The 18,267-nt window shown below is 36.4% G+C and overlaps 1 protein-coding gene and 1 long non-coding RNA gene across 4 annotated transcripts in view; one reads left to right on the top strand and one right to left on the bottom strand.

Annotated features, from left to right (window-relative positions):
- The window catches only part of FoxP (forkhead box transcription factor P), a 206,223-nt gene that overhangs the window by 164,244 nt on the left and 23,712 nt on the right, over positions 1 to 18,267 (bottom strand). For both annotated transcript variants that reach the window (XM_089859002.1, XM_089859003.1), the window contains exon 2: positions 5,702 to 5,844. The gene's annotated coding sequence lies outside the window, so the exon portion shown is untranslated. The remainder of the gene's footprint in view (positions 1 to 5,701; positions 5,845 to 18,267) is intronic.
- On the top strand, positions 1,175 to 3,225 carry LOC149610186 (uncharacterized). Of its 2 annotated transcripts, XR_016376576.1 has the most exons (5): positions 1,175 to 1,233; positions 1,311 to 1,432; positions 1,529 to 1,649; positions 1,723 to 2,425; positions 2,501 to 3,225. It is a non-coding gene; the product is annotated as an uncharacterized LOC149610186 (long non-coding RNA). The 2 variants fall into 2 exon arrangements; XR_016376575.1 differs by having other exon boundaries at positions 1,529 to 2,425.

Below are 18,267 nucleotides of genomic sequence, written 5' to 3'. Positions count from 1 at the left end.
TAATAATAAGTTGATAGACTTATAAGGGCTTGTGCAATAAAATAATTAATTCATATTTTTTTTAAAAAAATGAATTAATTACGATTATTGATTGACAAATACGGAAATTTGTAAATTAAAATTTAATAAAATATCTGTTACCATGGAGCAATATTTGAGGATACGTAGCTGCGATGTAAGGGATTTTATAGGGAACTGGTATTCACTCTAATAAAATTACTCTATATGGCATTTTCAAAAGTCGAAGTCTGTTGTTAAATTTGATCACGTTGACGGTACATTGATGGATATGTGAACACCAAAGACTTAATTTAAGATATGGTTTCAAACAATATGGGAATTTGCCATTTGGTGCAAGACTGGTAACTTTAAAGCCCTCTCTAACGTCTTTGTGATCCACAAACCCATCAATGCCGGGGCCGGAAATAAGGAAAAATTCTTATAGGACATGTGACCAGTGACGCCCACTTTGACTGGAAAAATTATAGGAAATTGCCCACTGGAGTGTGCAGAAATAGTGTCGCATCGTCGTAGTCAAGCTATCAAAACTTCAATTAAAAAATTTATTGGTCAAAATGCCCAGTGACCCCCTTAGTTTTATGGGACAATTTAAAATTTTATTGGACAATGTCCAGTGTTCTGTGCTTTTTTCTGACCCTGATCAATGCAACTCCATCTTAACCCTTTGGTGATGAAAAACTGCATTATTTTTGTTGGTATATTTAAAAAGATGACTTCTACTTTAACTACTGAACTTCGGTAAAGGGGATATTTAGCCAGAGGTGGCAGCGTTTATAGTTGGACAATTCGTTTATATTCGAGTTGGTTATATTACTTGCACGATTCTTCTTTTTTAAGAGGATCGCGCCAGACACTTTAAACTTAAACCCAGTGATTAATCTCTTTTCTTTTACCCGACTGTCATAAAGCTATCTTTCCTCAACACCGCCAGTTTTTATCCGCTATATAAAAAATTGTAGATTCCAAAAAAGAAATATTGAATTAATGCGTAGAGAAGAAAAAAGAAAGAAAAAATCTTTCTTCTTGACGAAAAAAATAGGGGTTAAATAGATAATAAGCAACTCGAATCGGAGTTGGAATTTTTTTGGGGGAGAGGGGGGCCAATTATCTAAGGCAGGCGAAGGAGAGCACACGCGTTTTCAAAATTTTACTGTACAACCATTAAGGAAAAGAAGATAAGCTGTCATCTACGATTAAATTTGTTGAAATATGGTAAATTTTTGAATTAAAAAAAAATAATGAAATCTCCCTTTGCATATTTCTCGGACCCTGATTGATGTATCCCAAAGTATTTAGTATCCTTGGAAAGGGCAGAAATAGGGCTATGAAATACTCAAAGGATTTTCCGGTATCTCCTTTAAAATCAGTGTAATAACATTTCAAAGGGGAATGCAAAATGGAAAAATGAATAGTAAGTATTGTATTGTAGATGAAGGTTTTGAAGGGTTGACTATTGTTTTGGACTAATTTGCATATTTCTTGGACCCTGATTGTTGTAACCCCAAAGTATTTAGTATCAATGGAAAGGGCAGAATTGGGGCTATGAAATACTCAAAGGAATTTCCGGTATCTCTTATAAAATCAGTGTAATAACATTTCAAAGGGGAATGCAAAATTATGAAAATTGAGTTTGTAGATGAAGATTTTGACGATTTTTCCTTGTTACTAACCCGAGTCCCGATCGTTTCAAACCAATTTCAGTACAAATCGAAGAAATAGGGGATACGTCCAAATCCAAAGCAGTTGTGTCTCAATAACGACGGGTTGTAGACAATGCAATAATTTTGATATTACTAGAGTTGTGGTTGTCAAAATTCCAAATACTTAGTATTGTTACAAAGGTAGGAAGTAGGGCTATGACATATTCAAAGGATTTGACTGTATCTCTTACAGAACCATCGTTATAACACTTTCGAGTGAAGGTTAAAAGTAGAAAACTAATGCTATTTTTTGGATAGTTTGAATTTGCAAAACCTAGCTTCCCTTAAAAGTTTATTCACATTCTGAACTTTTAATTCAACAGGTTAAAAAAACATATGCAGACAATTAAACAGTATATACGAGATATATCGAAAAAGAGGTTGCAAAAAGAAAAAAATCCTGATCAACTGCTTAGATTATAAAATAAACATCAAAAACCAGGTCCTTAAAAAGTTAAAACTTTGAAATAATCTGGAATTAAATTTAAAACTAACTGGCAAATCCCTCTCGAGCAAGTTAAAGAAAAACGCTCCAATATGATCGATCCCTGACTTATATTTGGTTAAAACACTAATATTGGTTTAGAGGAAGTTAAAAAAAATATTGTAAAGATCGCCTTCAGCGTCAGTAAATACGGAGCGAATGTTATCACTTTTAATTAAAACTAATAATAAAAAATAACAGAAGTATATAACTCGAAGAAGTATAAATCTTTTTTCTTCCTTATTAGATTTTAATAAACTAAGCGTTTTTGTAATTTTTGTATTTTTCCCCTTAGAATCTAAATTGAGATAGCAATATATATATATATATATAAATATAAAAAAAATCTACCCATCATATTTTTTAAGGTTTTTTATTTGAAGAAAAACCTTCAGAATGAAACGAGGTAAGTGGTTCACGAAAAATGCTTGCCGCTCATCTTAGATCGAAGCAGCGATAATTGAAGAGAGCCAATAAAAACGATTGTTCTCTTAACACCTTCAAAATGAGTGAGAGAGAGAGTAAGAGAGAGAGAAAGTGTGCGTGAGTGGGGTCCTTCAAAAGCACGGACGGTTCTGGTTATAGCCTACTGTCAAAACGTTTCCTTTAATTCAAGAATGGGGAAGGGGGTGCGTGTCAATCATAAAAATATATCATTCAGAACCGTTCAAATACCAATAGGGTGTAGGATAGTTGGATAATTCTCAATTGTGCGTTGCGTTTTTAAGCTTGTATAATATTGAATGGTTTTAGAAGAGAAGTGTTCTACCCCTTTCCCCTATCAAGGATGGAGACAGAAAGATGAAGTTCTAAGGAAAATTAATGGGAAGATCGAATAGCTTGGTATCAAATATTCTTTAAAATCGAAATTAACATCTGGGACAGTTCCGATGAATTTTGATATTATTATTTGAAAGGGGTTAAATGAGATATTAAAACTTAATTTTGGTTTTATGACGCATGTGTACACTTCCTTAAATTATCCGCTGTGTGGTAGTGCTGTTTATATTGCGAATTATGATTTGCATTAATATTTATAAAGCGTGTTTCTGATAAGTCTGCCATAAATAAAGTGAAGTGTTCTTTGGGTTCATGATTTTGAGTCGAAAATGTAACTTCTGTCTCCATTTTGCCACAAGGGACACTGTTTTCGAGTTATGATTTGAGTGTTTTAGGGATGACCCCTTAATTAAATTACAAATAATTGTCTAAATCAGTTTCTTAATTAAATTTAAGGGGGTCATCCGTAAAATACTCCTCAAATCATAACTGGAAAACAGTGTCCCTTGTGGCAAAATGGAGATAGAAGTTACATTTTCGACTCAAAATCGTTCGTCCAAATGACATCCCCTTAATTTATTTATCAGACTTATCAGAAACACCCTGTATAAGTTTATAAGTTATAAGAACTTCTGTCTGCGCTAACTAACTCTTTTGGAACGAGCAGAGGGTAGAGGGAAGAAACGATTTATTAAAAAAAAATAACTCTACCTCCTAAAGAAGTTTACTCTTGCATAAATAAACAGCGCGCGTTTTGCGGGTACACATCCGGAATGTTAGAAAAACATTATTTAATTTCGTATTCGAAAAAATATCAAGTAATGGCATCTATCTACCTTTTACCACCTTATACCTAAGCCGAAAGTAATATTGGGTGTCGGATCTAGACCGTTTCTTTTTTTTCTACAGCAGATTTTTATTACCGACGACATCCTACGCGCGTGTTTTTTCAGTGCTAGGGTGAAAATTCCACGGATGATAAAGCAACACGTAGAGAGGAAAAAAAATTATAAAAAAACTTGTAATAAAAAAATTGGGAGCGAGAAGGTATCGGAATTACTATAAACTAACTATAAGTCCGTCCCTTTGGGTACAAATAATTAGTAACCCATTGAATATTTACTTAATATCGATATAGAATCAAATTATTCGTTGATTTATCGACAAAATGGATCAATATTCATTGAACCAATTAAATAAATTCATATTTTGTTTTGGTGTCTGTAAAGAATGTCCCAAAAAGGGTAATAGGACAAAGTACAGTGGACTGTTGGAAATGTAACTTCTATGACATTTTGCTCGAAGTGCCACCATTTATAAGTTATTATTGCAGTGTTTTACGGATGACCCCTAACTATATTGGCATTGTCTTTCCATTTCTTAGGGGGTCATCGGTAAAACACTGCATATAATCATAACTCATAAACGATGTCCCTTAGGCAAAAATGCCATAGAAGTTATAACATTTACGAATCAAAATCTGCACCAATAGAACCAATCAATTGTACTTAAATCCTAACCACCAATTTCGCAACACCTTGTACAAATACTAAATACTTATCGTCTGTCACAAATTAAATGAACAGTTTGGTATAACCAGGAAAAAACATGGCTTCTCGACGATAACAAATTGATATAAAAAAAATGTTGTTTTTCAGTAACAAAGTAAATTAACGAATTATTGAGGAAACTTTGCAATAAGAAGGAGGAAAGAAAAGAATGCACATCAACAAAAACAATAAACGGGTTAAACAGGTTTGGTTTGTTTGGATTTGTACATTTAAAAAAAAACATTAGGAATTTCTGTGTAGTTGGAGGAACAACGCCCCTGTTACGCTTCTAGACACTTTTTTGTATATTTTTCAGGGGTTGGGAATATGTATATATATATTTTTCGGTTTTTCATTTTGAAATCTTCGTCTCAAGGTTTAATGTCTCCCCATGGGTTTACTAAATAACTCCTCCCACTTCGTGCATAACTTAATTGCGAAAGCAAAATAGGGAAATGAGATGGTGTAAATAATGGAAGGGTTTTTTTACAACGGTGTCTGCATGGGTACCCTGAAGTGTATTTCCTGTTCAGTATTGCGAAAAACAACACTTTAAAACCATACACCGCATGTACATTCGATTTCTGCTATACAGACCAAACATACTATCTGCAGTGTTGAAACAATTCCATTTTGGCTGAACTAATTTAATTTACCGCAAAGGATTTCGTGTAATGGAGTCACTATATCCAACCCAAGAACTGAAGGATACACCTAACCAGCGAAAAATTTCATTTTCCAACCATACACCAAGTTCATTCGATTTTTGCTAAATACGCCAAACATAACTCTATTCCATTTTGGTTGAACTAATTAAATTTACGGCAAAGGATGTCGTGTAATGGATTCACTACCAACCCCAAGAACTGAAGGATACGCGTCATATAATTGTTAACCAACGGAAAACTTCACTTTCCAACCAAACACCAAGTACATTCGATTTCTGCTATACGACAAACATATCTCTGCAGTGTTGATACAATTCCATTTTGGCTGAACTAATTAAATTTATCGCAAAGGATGTCGTGTAATGGATTCACTACCAACCCAAGAACTAAATGATACGCGTCATGTAACCTATTACCATCTATGCCTATATCTTGTCTACTAAAAACAACACAAAACACACGAAAGACATGCACAACATAACATAAAACAAAACTGACCTGCACGTTTCAGTTGTCCAGGAGTTGATGACTAATTTCTCTGTAGTGTCCAAGTTCGAAATGAAATCGATGATGACACAAAAAAGCGCGCGCGATAAGATGCCACGTGCTTTTTCAATAATTCAAAATCCTTGGTTGGCACTCTACAAAAAATTAATAAATACAAATAGCTGATATTAGATGAGGTTTTCAGGGATCCTGGATTGCGAACCAGGAATTTTTGGATCTTATTGGAGACCAAAGGGTTGTCGCGTTGATTACACCGAAGAACGAGCGCGCAAACGGGACGGGTAAAAATCGCTCCGACTGTTCTTACTTGGGTCGCGCCGAGAAAAAAAAAATTATTCCCGATTTGTGGGGAGAACTTTTTCCCGGAGTTTCTCTGGGTACTAAGTTAGTCCTGGGGTGAGGAGAACTGAACGGCGTTCGCGAGGCCCGACCGTACCCGAAAAAACCATTAAAAATCGCGTAACCACGCTTTTCCGGCGGTGGGTCAGAATCTGATCGAATAGGAGGGATATGTATTCTTCTTTTTTTTTTCCTATCAAAAAATTGGTGTATTTATTTGGGTTGTCTATTGTTTTAGGCGCGACTAGCGCGTTAGAAAAACGCGCAAAACGCGCTAAAGAAGCCGATGTGCTTAGAAAAAAGTCTAGGGTAGAAATTGCGACGGTGACTGCTAAAGGGGGAGCGGGATTTAGGGGGTAAAAGGGGATAAATAAAAAAGTAAAAAATAAAAAAAAAATAAAAATTGAAGGGGGGATTTTGGAGGCAAAAAGCATCTGGGGGAGTTGGTTACGGCCCATGAGAGATTCGGCAATCGCGACCACGAGAACACACAAGTACCACGTTCGCACTAATGAGACCTTGAGAAAAAAAAATAATAAAAAAAATTCAACACCTATACCCTAATTGGACAAAGGAGCGTATTTGAATGCAATTGTTCTATGTGTCACAAATGGTCCCTTTGTAAAATCCCAGTGAAGAAATAAATTCATCCATAATTACAAATTCAAGTCCCTATACGAAACCCATTTCTAAAGAGGAACCATATTCAAATGGACACAATCCCAATCTATGACTTCACCCATCCAAATTCCAGAAGGAATTTTGAACCAGTGGTTCTAAATAGACCCATTATCTACGGTGTAATTACTTTCCCAAAACTCAGGGCCTGATTAACCAATCAATAGGCCTGTTAGTCAACGACACAACGACATGACGTGTTCCCCAAAAATTTAATTATGACGTAGTAAATTTAACACATTCGTAAAACTGACATATGGTCAGGGCCCAAGTAAGGCACAACAGCTACCAATTCCTCCGCGGAGTACCACTTCACGTAAGTAACCACGCTGGCAAACGACATATCTCTTATAGAGCCCACTTAGAAAGGAAAGAGAATCTCAAGGTTGTTGGTAAGCTTAAATGCGAACTCGACTTTGGAGTTAAGATTTGTGAGTAGGGAGGGGGGTTTGGTGTTGTTTGGAAGGGGGGGGTTTGATAAGAAGGTGGGGTGTGTGGTGTGTGGGGTAGTTAAATGAGGGAGAGCGTTCCAGGGGTGGATGCGAATAAAGAAAAAGAACGGGGAAAAACAGAGGGACTTTCTTGAGGGGGTACAAATAATTTTCTAAGCCACAGAGAGAGAGAGAACTGATGAAGAAGAAGAAAAAAAAAAGAACTCAACCCGTTCTGCGACTTAATAAACAGGTTTTCCGCGTGTCTGCCTTCTTGCCTCTCTCTCTCTCTCTCTCTCTCTCTCTCTCTCTCTCTCTCTCTCTCTCTCTCTCTCTCTCCCAAACAGAGCCCACCCCAAAAAATAATAACTACCCCGACGTAAGAATTCGACCCCCGAGAAAAAGTTTGTTTCTTTATTATGCTCATAACTTTATAGATGAGATGGTTGAACTTATTAGAAAAAGCCAAAAATATTATTCGTGAATTTATCCAATCTCGTTTTGAAATTTAATTCTTGCGCAGAATCGAAAATCCGGTTTTTTTCTCTGCAAACCATAGACGATAACTTGCACTAGTCCAATAATTGCACCAAAAAATGTTACTAGATTTAGTTTTAATTAAGGGATGCCATGATGTGATGAATCATAAAAGCAAATGAAGTTTACTTGGGAGGTGACGCAAGGGGTGGTTGGGTCAAGTCACCTACGGAGGACACTAGGCAATCCGCACCAATTAGCCTCTTAGATCTAACAAAAAGGGGTAGGCAACCCTCAGTATCGGGGCATACAAGGGGGTTGACCCATAGCCGTCTCTGCTCACTCTCTGGACCCAAAGCGCCTAGAGCGCAGGCGCCGAAATACGACATGAAAGGCAATATTTTACCCCCGTGTCTTTCCCTCTTAGTTACATCGGAGCGTTAGGATCGTGTCGTATTCCCTCAACTTTATTGTTTATTACCCATCTCATCTATTGGCCACACTAATTTTTTCTTACTTCAAATTTCTTAAGACTGAGAAAGGGGGAAAATGGGGGGAGGGGGGATTAGAAGATGCAGATTTTTTCCAAATGGTGGCAGCGCTGGAGCGAGGCGGCGTCGGGCCGCAACTTAACTTCTCTTTACCATACTAACGGGTTGTATTTTTTATAAAGAAAGTTCTTGGGGGCAAGTTAGTAAAGAAAGCGCATGAGCAGTTACGTAAAATTCATTCCCCCCCCCACTCTTTATTTCTTAAAGCAAAGAGTAAAGAAGCCGTCATATAATCTTAAGAGAAAAGGGAATTCTATGTATATTTGAAACGGGCAAGGACCGTTCGTAAAGTTTCAACTGATTTAAAATAAAAACATATTAATAAAACAGTTTCGCCCTCAACGTTATATCATATCATATTTAATTTAATTGGGGTTTATAATCCATTTAATTTAATAAGTATTTAACCACAAAAAGAAAAGTGAAAGATGTGAGGAAATATTATCTTTACGATTGATCCCTAAATAGTACGGGATGGAGAGACGTTTCTCTCCTCATCACATCCAGGAGTAAAAAGAGAGAGAGAGAGAGAAAATTTTGGGGGATCGGATTCCGGAGAATTCAGAAAGAAAGGGGTAAGTGCCCAGAAAATGGCGAGATTTTTCTTTCTTTCCTGTCTACCAAAAAAGGATAACCCCTAAAAATTTCCTTTAAAAGTTTAAAACAAGAAGAAAATATAGATGGAAAATCTTTTAAAAAATTGACAAGCTAGTCTGATATTTTTAATTTTATTTTTAGATATTTAAGAAAACCCATAATCTAGCCGCTGTAATGCCAAAAATAATTATAAACCTATGGAAAAAGGGGTCGCACCCAGGAATGGTAATCGGTGATGCTGGACGTCACTGAGTTCCTCCATGGCCTACTCCTTTTTAGCGTGTTGCCTTCTGCAGGGGTTTTACTCGTGATTATTAGGGTTACTATTGTTATGGTTATAATGGACACTCTCCCCATATTTGATGGTTGCCTTGACAAAGGTGTTTTTCACGTTGAGAAACGCTATCCCCTTTACATACTTTCAAAACCTATTTTCTATTTTTATCAAAGCAACTATATTGCCAATGCCTCTGAGTTTTAAAGTTAAAAATATATGGTTAAGGATTTATCTATTGTGAGTTTTACTTTAAAATGATTAACATGTTTACGACATTTTTGAAACTACTTCCAACAATGTAAAGCTACTTCCCGAGCACTTATCTTAACAATTACTATATGGTACGACATGGTACGACATGGTACGAAAATATATAAACTAACCAGGTGATGGTGACGTACAAACTTAAGACCACGTGATATTTTCGAGGAGAGACTAAAAACATGTAGATGAAAGAGAATAAGAAAAGGAAAACGTTTTTTTAAAAGAGGCGAAGAGAGCACAACTCCAGAGTGTGTAAGCGAAGAGTAACAAGAAAAAAATGTATGTCGGTCCGAGGGTAAAGGTTGGCGATATAGTACCCGAGAGGACGGATGGAGGATTTCGCTGTTGAGAACTTCGTTGGGTCAAAGACGTTTGGAGAATCTCTCGACTAAAAAGACGATCGAGTCATTGAGATGCGCGTAAACGTGTCTGTGCGTGTGAATAAAAACAACTATGAATTCGTACCACTGGTCGGTCAAACATGGGTCGCTCCCATGAACAGATAAGTACTGTATGTTTCACTTTAAATATAAATATTATTAAAATATCGAGGAAGTAGTTGACGTAAGAATAATTACTGTTTTAAATTTAAATTCTATATCAGATTTAATATGTTAAATGTATTAAAGGGTAGTGGGTAGAATTGAAATTTATTATGAATAACTTTGATGTTAATTGCATGCTTTACGAATTATAATAATTAAAAAGAGTCATTGGTAACAGTTGAAAAATTTTGTTTCCTAAGCCTATTTATTCCCTAGACTAAAAAGTATAACTCGCTAATCCCAATAGTGAAAATTACGCGAGGCAACCCGGAGTTTCCATTTGTAACTTATAACTAAGAGTATTATAGTTCAGGATAGGAATTAGTTAGTGGTTAGTTAATGGTACTTTAACTATAGCTAAGTATAAATTGGACGAACTATTGAATACGTTAGTTAAGTAAGATTAAAATCGTTACAAAAATGGGGGCCCGTCCGGGATAGATCTGTTTTGATTGGCTAATTACTTAATTAAGCATAGAAAGATCGAAGTTTATTACTCATTGACGATGGTGATGCTATCTACCTGTTATCAATAGTGAATATGAGTTTTGTTTTTGCAATGTCCTATGAATCCTTACACTCGTTTTAGCGCTGAATTAAGTTCTGCATTAAAGAGAAGTAGAGAAGAAAGGTACGAACTCCGTTTAGTTCGCCGTTTATGTCCACCAACTGTCCCTGTCGTAACAATGCCTAGATTAGTAAGAAGTTTACCAGGTTCTCGTAGTGGTTCTCCCACTAGATCAGTAACAGTAACAACGCCTGTTAATAGTACTATAGACACAGGGGGCCCTGTTAATGTTGCACCTCCACTCCAAGTTCAGACTACACCTAACCCTACACCCCCCTTACAAATAACTTCAACGCAAGCTCCCAGCACAAGTGCGCAAAGTAGTGTTCAACCGGGAACTGGTAATGTGGTCATAAGTGGAAACACTTTAACAACAATTTTAGACAGATTGGATCACTTAGCTAGAACACAGCATGATATGCAGGTTTTGATTGCGCAACAACAGGCAGCAATGAGTGGTCAACAGTCCACGGTAATTAGTGTTCCCCAAACCGTTCCTACAACACTACCCTCTTTACCATCCGTACCCTCCTTTAGCAGTGCAGGACCCACTATTTCACTGCCTCACCCCACTGTAACCCCTGGTGCTAGTGCGCTACCCCAATTTCCCTCAGTATTTCAATTTTCTTCTCCCTTGGCCACTCCCACTTTTGAAGGAAATCCAGTGGACCCAGGTCCAAAAGAATTTTTGAGACGAGCAAAACAAATGCTGTTAATGAATAATATATCGGAGGATATATTTGTCCAAAGATTTGTACCTTCAATGCTGTCTGGCCCCGCGTGGAGTTGGTATCAAACGGAATCGCCGTTTTTATCATGGGATGATTTTGAAATAAGAATGAAAAGCGCATTTGAAAGGGCTTCAAATGATGAATACTTAAAAGATAAAATAGCTGAGAGAGTACAAAAACCACAGGAAACTGTTAGTGAATATGCCACAGTGATCCAAAAATTATTTGGGCAGTTAAATACCCCTTTAGAAGCCAGAGAACAAGTTCGCCTACTCTTTCGCAATTTACGCAATGAGTTAAAAATTCATCTCGCGACAAAAACATACTTAACCGTTCGTGATTTTTTAGATGATGCGATGCAAATAGAAAAATATGCCTTAAAATCTAAACCACATAACATAGTATCATCTACCAGTAAATTAGGTAATGAAAAGAGTACTATTTTCAATCCTCGTTGTTTTCTGTGTGAAAAACCGGGTCACATGGCTCCAGATTGTCCTCATAGACAAATTCAAAATAGTAAACCTCAAGAAGGGAAATCTATGAGTAACATGAGATGTTTTAAATGTGCCCAGAAAGGACACAAAGCTAAGTTTTGTCCCCTTAAAAAGAAGAATTCAAATTCGGGAAACGGGGAAGGGAGCGGGACGGGAGGTGCCAATCCGCCCGCTCAGCATTCTTAGAACAAAAGGGATCTAACACGGAAAGTGAAAGGGCAGAAATAATTAATAATAATCAACATAATATAACTAAGCAGGATTTTTTAAAAATATATTTAGGATCTCTTCCGTGTTTGGCTCTATTAGATCCTGGTTCTACTCATACAATTCTAAATAGCAATTTAAAAAGTTTAATAGAAAAACAGGGATATCAAACAAACAATAAATGTTCAGCTTTAATGCAACCGGATGGGTCTTTAGTGTCAATAGAAGGAACAGTTTCCTTACCAATTGGGTTACCAGGGAAAAATATAACATCAGAAGTTTCATATGTACCAAACTTAATGTATGAATGTATATTGGGTCATGATATAATATCTTTGACAGGAATGAGTGTCAATTATGGGAAAGGGTATTTCTGTTGGCCAGAGGATGAGACTAGCATGGTTAGTTTTAGTAAAGAGAAAACTGGTGCTAGTGTGAACTCCATTTGTCATGCCTCTATAGACAGAAGTCGATCAAAACGTCATATTGATCATGATGGAATTAAGCAGGCCCTGGAAAAGGTCTCCCTTGAGTTAAATGAAAAACAGGTTTTAACTTCCTTGGTTTCTGAATATGATTATATTTTTTCTACTGTTCCCGGTCGTACGACCAGAGTCGAACATTATATTGACACTGGAAACCATCATCCTATTGCGGTTGCTCCATATAGATTTTCCCCAGCAAAACGTGCTCAAATTGATGCGATAATAAATGATATGATTGAACAGGATATCATTGAACCATCCGAAGGTCCATGGGCTAGTCCTTCATTTCTTGTAGAAAATAAAGATCGTTCACCCAGATTAGTTATAGACTATCGAAAATTAAACGCAATAACTCGCAAAGATGTTTATCCTCTCCCAAGGATAGATGATATTCTAGATAGTATAAATGCTCCAAAATATATCACCACACTAGATATGAAAAGTGGTTATTGGCAAGTGCCTTTACACCCAAACGATCAAGATAAAGCGGCACTAATAACTCACAGAGGATTGTTTAAACCGAAAGTTCTTATGTTCGGTTTAACCAATGCTCCCGCCACCTTCCAGAGGATGGTGAATAATTTGTTTGGTGACTTAATACACAATGGAGTCTGTGCATATTTAGATGACATTGTTATCGCATCAGCTGATTTTGCTTCCCATATGACAACGTTAGAAGAAGTCTTTTGTCGCTTAGCAAAGGCCGGACTTACAATAAAAGCATCCAAGACACAATTCTGCCAGAAAGAATGTCGAATTTTAGGACATATTGTTAATGAAATAGGTATAAGCGTCGACCCCGACAAAACTGCTACTATATCAAATTTCCCAACACCCCGTACAGTCAGACAATTACGTCGATTTATGGGAATGGCAAGCTATTACCGAAAATTTATTAAAAATTTTGCTACTATAGCTAGCCCTTTAAATTTACTTTTACACAAAGATCAGCCCTGGCAGTGGAAAGATGCCCAGAAGGAAGCCTTTACAACTCTGAAAAGTCACCTGACAAAAGCGCCAATTCTAACACCACCCGATTATAGTTTACCTTTTGTCATTCACACTGACGCGTCGAATACGGGTTTAGGAGCAATCCTTTCCCAGGATAAAAAGGGGAAAGAACATGTTATTCAGTTTGCTAGTCGTTCTCTTAGTACCGCAGAACAGAAATATTCGACAACGGAACGTGAATGCCTTGGTGTATTATGGGCTATAGAGAAATTCAGACCATACGTAGACGGTTCAAAATTTACGGTATATACCGATCACAGCGCGATTAAATGGTTGCACACTGCACCTGACCCAACAGGTAAATTTGCAAGGTGGATTTCTCGCTTGCAAGCGTTTGATTTCAGTATCCATCATATTCCTGGAAAATTAAACGTGGTCGCTGACACCCTTTCTCGCGCTTATGAACCGCCTTCAGTAGATGGATATACTGCTGCTATTAAGCCAGTTGACCCCATAGTACAATTCGATCTTGAACAATTAAGAGAAGCACAGCGACAAGATAAATACTTAGGCGCCCTAATCAAGTATTTAGAAGATAATATAATTCCCCAGGAAAAGGAATTGAAAGAATGGGTGGAAAAAGAAGCTCCTTCGTGTGATATTCGGGATTTAATTTTATATAAAGATATTGATAAATTAAGAAATGGATGGGAGAGTTATCGCATTATAGTACCAGAGTCATTAAAAGCTCGTATTTTGCATATTCATCATGATATTCCCTCAGCAGGCCACTTGGGAATTAAGAAAACTTTAAATAGGATTAAAAGCCAATATACTTGGCCAGGATTAACCCTAGATGTGATGAACTACGTAAAATCATGCACAGTGTGTCAAGCCTATAAAGTACCTTCGCAATTGCCAACAGGCTTGATGAAACCGAGTGCTATAGCAGAACCATTCGAAGTAATTTCAATAGATCTGAAAGGTCCCTTCCCACGAAGTAAAAGGGGATACAAATACATCTTAGTAATAACCGATTATTTAACAAAATGGGTAGAGCTTTTTCCCTTGCGCAGTGCTACTACTCAACCGATTATCAATCATTTGATTGACGACGTTTTCTCGCGTTTTGGGTTGCCTAGTTGTGTAGTGAGTGATAATGGGTCACAATTTATTTCAAAATTATTTAAATTGGTGTTCGAAAAATTACAAGTGAGACAGAGATATACCTCCCTGTATTCACCCCAAAGTAATGGTTTAGTTGAACGGTATAACCGTACGGTAGGAACCATGATTGCATCATTTATTCGTAATAATGAACACCGGGATTGGGACCGATATCTATCTCAATTCGCAATGGCCATCAGAACTTCAACCCAAGAAACTACTGGAACCACACCCGCAAAACTTATGTTCGGTCATGAGATTAGAACAGCCAGTAGTTTAATAACACCCAAAAACCCAGATCACTTCTCTGATCCTGAAGTGCAAAAGTTCTATGGTTTGCGTGCTATTCCACGAGTACAAAAAGCTCTGGAAAAGGCGAAGGAAGAGATCAAGAAATCTCAAGCAAAACAAAAAGCTTACTATGATAAGCACCATAGATCTTTTGAATTTTATTTAGGTGATATGGTGTCTAAAAAGACTCATTATCAGTCTAGAGCGGCGGATGATTTTACCGCTAAATTATCTAAGAAATTTGAGGGACCATACAGAATCACTCAAAAACTTTCCCCACACACATATAGGCTAGAACATCCTAGTAGCCATAAACTTTTAAAAGGAACTTACAGGGTGTCCCAATTAAAGCCGTATGTAGAAAGGGAGGCTTTTATATTGCAAGATGAGGATCTCTGCATGCCTGATAATAATGATGATGGAGAGGACACATCGAAGGATACTCCTTCCATCCACGACCATGGAAGTCGTATTTTGCGTCCTCGGGACCCAGTCACAAAACGCGTTGTTGTCGAGATATAATAATCTTATTATTATTAGCTCTTGGTTGCTTATCCATTTGGATGAGTGTAGGAATTCATGTAAATACATTAGTGCACATGTACATAGCATTATGACGTCGTCTTTATTTTTCTATCTATAATTATTTTATTGATTTTTCTGCGGTCTCACGTGGACGTTGAGACATTGATCTGGGGAGAATTGTAATGCCAAAAATAATTATAAACCTATGGAAAAAGGGGTCGCACCCAGGAATGGTAATCGGTGATGCTGGACGTCACTGAGTTCCTCCATGGCCTACTCCTTTTTAGCGTGTTGCCTTCTGCAGGGGTTTTACTCGTGATTATTAGGGTTACTATTGTTATGGTTATAATGGACACTCTCCCCATATTTGATGGTTGCCTTGACAAAGGTGTTTTTCACGTTGAGAAACGCTATCCCCTTTACATACTTTCAAAACCTATTTTCTATTTTTATCAAAGCAACTATATTGCCAATGCCTCTGAGTTTTAAAGTTAAAAATATATGGTTAAGGATTTATCTATTGTGAGTTTTACTTTAAAATGATTAACATGTTTACGACATTTTTGAAACTACTTCCAACAATGTAAAGCTACTTCCCGAGCACTTATCTTAACAATTACTATATGGTACGACATGGTACGACATGGTACGAAAATATATAAACTAACCAGGTGATGGTGACGTACAAACTTAAGACCACGTGATATTTTCGAGGAGAGACTAAAAACATGTAGATGAAAGAGAATAAGAAAAGGAAAACGTTTTTTTAAAAGAGGCGAAGAGAGCACAACTCCAGAGTGTGTAAGCGAAGAGTAACAAGAAAAAAATGTATGTCGGTCCGAGGGTAAAGGTTGGCGATATAGTACCCGAGAGGACGGATGGAGGATTTCGCTGTTGAGAACTTCGTTGGGTCAAAGACGTTTGGAGAATCTCTCGACTAAAAAGACGATCGAGTCATTGAGATGCGCGTAAACGTGTCTGTGCGTGTGAATAAAAACAACTATGAATTCGTACCACTGGTCGGTCAAACATGGGTCGCTCCCATGAACAGATAAGTACTGTATGTTTCACTTTAAATATAAATATTATTAAAATATCGAGGAAGTAGTTGACGTAAGAATAATTACTGTTTTAAATTTAAATTCTATATCAGATTTAATATGTTAAATGTATTAAAGGGTAGTGGGTAGAATTGAAATTTATTATGAATAACTTTGATGTTAATTGCATGCTTTACGAATTATAATAATTAAAAAGAGTCATTGGTAACAGTTGAAAAATTTTGTTTCCTAAGCCTATTTATTCCCTAGACTAAAAAGTATAACTCGCTAATCCCAATAGTGAAAATTACGCGAGGCAACCCGGAGTTTCCATTTGTAACTTATAACTAAGAGTATTATAGTTCAGGATAGGAATTAGTTAGTGGTTAGTTAATGGTACTTTAACTATAGCTAAGTATAAATTGGACGAACTATTGAATACGTTAGTTAAGTAAGATTAAAATCGTTACACCGCCTTTTTTAACTGCGCAGGTAAAAGGTATTCCTAGACGGTTTCGCTTGAATTGAGAGCTTGTTTTTTCTAGGGAGGGGTAAGATTTCTTTTAGTTTTATTAGCATCCTTAGGAAGAGTTGATTTTGGGGATGGGGAAAAGAATGTCTGGCCCGTAATTTCAAACGATATAAAAAAGAGAATGCTGCAGGGAGTTATGGGTACGACTCTAGAGTGTGTATGTGTGTGTGTGCTTTTAATATCTTTATGAATTAATTAAATTCTTAAATGAAAATTAACCCTGAAGATACAGGAGAATTAAAGTTAAAGTTATTTAAGTTGAATTTTATTCTTCAATATTCAAGGGAGAATTAAATTTACACTGGACGGCGTTTGATAAATTAATTTTAAAGTGAAAAATCAAACTCTCTGATATCACTCGATATTAATGATGTTCCTTTTCCCTTAAACAAATTAATTTTAATGTATTCAACATACGTTTATCATAATTCATCGTGGCACGTATACGTGAATTGGTTCTAATTTGAAATTAAATAATTTTTTTACGCCCGTTTAAAATTCAATTAAGCATTTTTTTTCATTTAACCACCAACGTTTATTTAATAATTACCATTAATTCTAATTATCAAAAGTGGATTTTGTTGTAGAAATGGTCCCCTTTCTCAATTGTTAAATCAAACCAAGACTGAACTTTTCCCATATATTTAACCAAAAAGGGGTTAAATAGCATTAATTTTAAATTTCGTCATAAAATTAACTTTAATTACTCTTTTTTTTAATTCGGCTTTAGTTTTAGGGAGAAAGTATGTTTTCTTTGGATAGAAATCTTTTTGATACAAATGCAGTTAGCCGTGACCCACAATTTACTTTATTTAATATCAGATAAAACTTATCTCTTTGAAAACAGCAGCTCGCCTTCTCATGCTAATAGACAATGAAACATAAAATGTACTTCTATAAGAAAACTCGTTTTTCTTTTCTCTTTGATCCCTTTCCTTACATTAGATTTGTATGTATTATGTGTTAGTATATTGAAAAATTAAAAAATCTATCGCATCAAGCATCTATGTAATTTTACAATATTTTAAACGAGCAAAATTTGTTTAGGTTAAAGGGATACTTCGGACTAGAATTATTTTCTTTTTTAATCGAAAGAGCCTGTAAAATAATGAATATATCAATTGGAGCCATGTTTCTATCTACAATATTAAAAAAGATACACTGCAATTAAGTTTCCAAAATGGCGCGTAATGGACACTACGCGTTAGGCTACTCCGCGAAGCGCTCACTGGGAGTGCCCCTATTGGATGCCTAGTACCACCTGACGGGTTCGTACTTCCAAGTGGGGTTAAGGGTTAATCATAAAGCTACAATGTAATTCCTATAAGGCTTAATGGTTACAGGTTCAACTCAGCCCCAACCTTGAGAAGAACTGAACCAAACCAGTTCTAATGAAGCTAATTT

The sequence above is a fragment of the Phalangium opilio genome, unplaced genomic scaffold, assembly GCF_054372755.1.
Source record: "Phalangium opilio isolate 3A_F unplaced genomic scaffold, DU_Popi_V2 ptg000329l_1, whole genome shotgun sequence".
Lineage (NCBI taxonomy): Eukaryota > Metazoa > Arthropoda > Arachnida > Opiliones > Phalangiidae > Phalangium > Phalangium opilio.
Note: the sequence above shows the minus strand (reverse complement) of the source record. Positions and strands in the feature narration are given on the sequence as shown.